The sequence below is a fragment of the Sinocyclocheilus anshuiensis genome, unplaced genomic scaffold, assembly GCF_001515605.1.
Source record: "Sinocyclocheilus anshuiensis isolate Anshui unplaced genomic scaffold, SAMN03320099.WGS_v1.1 scaffold2159, whole genome shotgun sequence".
NCBI lineage: Eukaryota > Metazoa > Chordata > Actinopteri > Cypriniformes > Cyprinidae > Sinocyclocheilus > Sinocyclocheilus anshuiensis.
Window position 1 is genome coordinate 31,013 of NW_015538039.1, and position 5,466 is coordinate 36,478.

Sequence of the window (5,466 nt, forward strand, 5' to 3'; positions counted from 1 at the left end):
TGTATAAATCTCAATTTCAAAAAATTGACCCTTATGAATGGTTTTGTGGTCCAGGGTCAATATATATATATATATATATATATATATATAATGTATGTGTGTGTGTGTGTGTGTGTGAGAGAGAGAGAGTTTGTGTGTGTGTATATTTGTTGCTAGCTAAGTAATAACGTGCATGTGTAAAGTTCAAAACATACTAAGCCTGCCGAACTATTGTTTATGTATATGCACACAAACGAAACACACACATTTTTTAATTTGTCAAAGTTTTAAGTCTTGGTAAAGACCAAAGATATTTTTTACTTACCGACACTCCAAATGACAACTTCTTTTTTAGCGGTTGGCAAACAATACGAATGATCTTCTTATCGATGCTTCTTCCTGTTTCAAAATGAACGAGAATGTGACTTATTTTGACATGGGCGTGGTTTGTGACGTCACACTTGGATGTGGGCCGGGTTGGATGTCCACCGCAGGCTGCAGCGAGACGCTCCTCCGTGCATTAGAGCTAACATTAGCATTAAGCTACATAAGTCAATTTATTAGGTTAATAATAACCTAAAGTTTTTATTCAAAACTCACTTTAAACCACCATCGATTGTTTGTCTTGACCTCCGTTTGCGATCTCATGTGGATTTTGGTCATTTAATGTTGTTGAAATATGCTTTTTATTGCCTTTTATAAGCAGGTAATCGCTGCACTTGCATTAGGATTTCACCTCTCACATTCTTTATTGTTATGAAAATACCCCAACTCTCATGAAAATTACATACAAATCAGATACTATCGTAATCGTGCGTTCATTACTTTCATGTTTCATGTGTAAAAACGTATATCTGGGTTTGTTGTGGACGGAATAGAATGGAAGAGCAGAGGAAGCACATCACAAGAGGAGGAGACAGGGCAGGATATGATCATGCATTATGATTGACATTTGAAGAGCCAATGAGTTTCCTCTGAGTCTGAACAGTGGTCGCAGAAACAAACAGAGACAGCTGGGAACTGGTAATGCTAATGAAATCATCTAAATCAGTGGAAAATTAATAGAAATTATGATTCTGTCTGAAGAAATATGAAGTAAATGTGAAACTATATCAATATTTCTCCAGGTATGCGCATCTTCAGACTATAAGCCTTTACTGATGCTGTTCAGTGAAGCTATATGAACACAAATAAACCGCTGCAAACGTGACTGAATATGAATGCCTGTTAATATTCTATTCCAAATATCACATATACAGATTAATTATTTTGCACTTCTGACATAAATTAATAAATTACTGTCACTGCAACAGAGGTTTATTACAACAGTGGTCAAATATCGAAGCTAGAGCCGTTAATCTTTCTAATGATACACAGTTTGTCCATTTCAAGTAAGAGTTTGATGTTTTAACTTGCTGTGAAATTGAAACAGCAATAATCTGAGGCAGCTGCCGATCTTTGACTGTTAAAGGGGTTAAAAAGTGTTTAAAATGCCATTTTGTTTGTCATTGGACAGTATCAGCAAGGAACAGAGATCAGAATCTCCAGAACCCAGTGGTGTGTCTATGAAGAGTAGCAACTCCATGATGCAACCCCCTGCACTGAGTGATGGACCAGTGATCACTGACTCTTCGTTAGTAGTTACTTGTGGGGGGGAGATACGTGAGCTGACCAGATCTGCTCTATTCTCTGAATCTCCAAGTAAGACCCACATCAGGCAAGAACGAACTGAAGCAGTCCTGCAGACTGCATATCTGCAGAGAGTCAAAAACCGTCACAAAAGCAGCATGAAGATCAAGTATGAGAGATTATTTGAGGGAATCAAACTCCAAGAGAATAAAACCCTCCTGAACAGGATCTACACACAGCTCTACATCATAGAGGGAGAGAGTGAAGGAGTGAATGAAGAACATGAGGTTTTACAGATGGAGAAAACAGCCAGAGCAAAACACTCACAAGACACTCCAATCTACTGTAATGATATCTTTAAAGCCTCAGCTGAACCAGGATGTGAGGAGAAAGAGCAAATCAAGACTGTTCTCACTAAAGGCATCGCTGGAATCGGAAAAACCGTCTCTGTGCAGAAGTTCATTCTGGACTGGGCCGAGGGAAAAGCCAATCAGGATGTAGATTTCATGTTTGTGCTTCCATTTCGAGAGCTGAACTTGATCAGAGATCATCAGTACAGTCTTCATAGACTTCTGCTGGACTTTCACCCTGAACTTCAAGATCTGGACTCAAAGATTTACAAGGAGTGTAAAGTTGTGTTCATCTTTGATGGTCTGGATGAAAGCAGAAGCAAACTGATGTTTTCAGACGATCAGAAAGTTTGTGATGTGACTGAGACTTCATCAGTGGCTGTGTTGATGTCAAGCCTAGTGAAAGGAGAGCTGCTTCCCTCTGCTCTCATCTGGATCACCTCCAGACCAGCAGCAGCCAGGAGTTTCTTGCTGCTTTCTATGTTTTTCATTACAATATGTGCACAATTATGGAGACACTAACCTTTTTTGCGCTGCATAATATGCTTAAAGGAGCAGTAGATGCAGCCATAAAAAGTAAGAATGGCCACCTGGATCTGTTCCTGCGGTTTCTGCTGGGCGTCTCACTGGAGTCCAATCAGAGACTCTTACAGGATCTACTGACACACACAGAGAACAGCTCAGAGGACGTCAGAGAAACCACACAGTACATTAAAGAGAAGATCAGAGATGGACATGGACTCTCCACTGAAAGATCCATCAATCTGTTCCTCTGTCTGCTGGAAGTCAGACAGACTCTCAGAGAAGAAACTCTCTCCTGCTCACTGTTCAACAATCGCCTACATGCTTCAGATATCAGATGAGGTCCTGGATGAGCTGGATGTTCAGACATACAACACATCAGATGAGGGGAGAAGAAGACTGATACCAGCTGTGATCAACTGCAGAAAAGCTCTGTGAGTTATTGATGGCTAATTAAAGGCTACATGCTAATTTTATGTATTTACTTATTAGCATTAATATTTATTTATTATTTTTATTTTAAAATAGTTAAATGGAATGAGTGGCCTTACATAGTTTTTGCTGTGGTACTGAAATTAATACACAAAATCTTGAACTTTACTGGTATTGGTACTGTCTACTGAAGTTTTTGTATTGTGATGACACTCTTTATATGTATGATGCTACAATTTCAACAAGATGGCTTTTATAGAGAGCTCAGTTTGAGTCAACCCCCTTACCCTAACTATTGAGAAATGCTGTATGAGAATACAGTAACCACTACTGACTATGGTACATGTCTTCATAAATATTGCATAAAATTGTGTTCTACTTTATTTCAGTTTTCTTGGCTGTAATGCGACTGCTCAGCATTGTGAAATTGTGTCATCAGCTCTACAATTCTCAAACTCTGTCCTGAGAGAGCTGGATCTGAGTAACAATGACCTGCAGGATTCAGGAGTTAATCTGCTCTCTGATGGACTGAAGAGTTCAAACTGTCAGCTGGAGACACTGAGGTGTGTAAGGACATTTGAAGAACTGAAAATGTTGAATGGTACATTTGTATATTTGGCCTCAAGAAATATAGTTGAAGAGATCATTCTTAAACAGACAGCTAAATCCCACTATTTTAATAGAATTTGCACATGCATTTGAAAAATACTAATAGGAATTTGCCTGGTTAGAATATATATCTAGTATACTTCATATATCTCAAAATTGTTTCTTCCCACTCTTAAAAACGAATGGGTTTTAATTGACATTTGGCCATATAGAATTTTAAGCTTTATCAAATTCATAGTCATTTTAAAGCATTTTCATTCATTAGTTCCCTTTCAGTCGGTCACTCTCGACGTCATTTCAGTGACTGACGAATTGGGATCTCGCTTAGAGAGACCAATCTACTTCGAGTGTAAACTAAACGAGCCAATGCACATTGGCATGCAATAATTGCATCCAGCTGCCGCTGATCACAGCTTGAGCATAAAAAGGCAGCTGGTGCAACGCATACCAGCTTTTCGCTTTGGAGCCGAGTGACAACATCGTTCTGCTCCTACCAACTGCTTCGTGTGTGACGAGTTTAATGCGCTCTAGGGAGCTTATTGTGTTGGCGGACGGCGCTTCAGCGGTGGTCGTTCCTGTGTCGAGTGGGTTGCGCACTGCAGGCTGCACTACCCCCTGTTGTGCTGCAAGTGGCCATCTCCCCTGTGTGTCTCAGCACGTAAAAGAGCATTTCCCTGAAAGAGCCTTTTTCTCTAAAAGGTCTTACACGGGTGTGTAAGCAACCAGTCAAGCCGCCAAAGGAACGCGCTGGGCCCTCTTCAAAGAGCATACCAGCGGTATCCTTTGGTGTACCTCCCGATGACCGGATGTCGATCACTGCATCGGAAGGAGAGCTCTCTGGAGAGGAAGATTCGCGCTACGAGCGACAAAGGTCACAGCGAGTTCTCTGGGTCATGCGATGTCCACACTTGTGGTCCAGGAGCGCCCTTTCTGGCTGTGTCTGCCCGACATGAGGGACGCCGACAAGGTACGGTTCCTCAATGCCCCTGTGTCCCAGACCAGCCTCTTCGGCAACGCGGTCGAGAGCTTTGCCCAGCAGTTCTCGGCTACACAGAAGTAGACTGAGGCGATTCGTCACATCCTGCCCCGGCGAGCAGCTGCTGCCTCCACCCGTCCGCTGGCCGCAGCGCCCAAGCCTGCTTGTCGTAGAGGGCGGCCCCCTGCGTCCGCCCCTGCTCCTGCGCCGCATCCGCAACAGCCTCCAGCCAAGCAGCGCCGTGGAGCTGGGCGTAGGCAGGCTGCCCCACCCATCCAGGCCTCCGTCAAACCTGGCAGTAAACGGAAGAGCAAGCGGCCCTGAGACTGGCGATCCAGAGATGGAGGGATCTGCTCTTTGGGAGATGGCACCCAAATTCTCGCAGTTTTAAAGCAGTTTTCTCTATCTCTGGGTCCCAGGAGGGCACGGAGAGGCGCGGACGGACCAACACCGGACCACACTCATCCTCCTCCATCGCCAGCAGGCAGCAGCGGGCGGTTCGAGAGCGTCACCAAAGGTGCCTGGCTAGCGCTACCCAGCCCGTCTTGCTGGCTTTTGCGGACCATCAGCCTTGGCTATGCGATTCAGTTCACCCGGCGTCCTCCCAAGTTCAGTGGCATCCACTTCACGGCAGTGAAGGCGGCCGATGCTCCTGTCTTGCGTGCAGAGATCGCAGTCCTACTGGTGAAGGATGCGATAGAGCCGGTCCCTCCAGCCGATATGAAGACGGGGTTTTACAGCCCCTACTTCATTGTACCCTAGAAAGGCAGTGGGTTACGACCAATCTTGGACCTGCATGTTTTGAACCGGGCCCTTCACCGGTTACCGTTCAAGATGTGGACGCAGAAACGCATCTTTGGGTGCATCCGTCCCTGAGGTTGGTTTGCAGTGATCGACCTGAAGTATGCATACTATCATGTGTCGATCCTTCCGTGCCACAGACCATTTCTGCTGTTCACGTCCGAAGGA

At 44.2% G+C, this 5,466-nt stretch overlaps 1 pseudogene; it reads left to right on the plus strand.

Annotated features, from left to right (window-relative positions):
- Positions 1-2,462: 2,462 nt before the first annotated feature.
- The window catches only part of LOC107681519 (protein NLRC3-like), a 7,429-nt pseudogene continuing 4,425 nt past the window's right edge, over positions 2,463-5,466 (plus strand).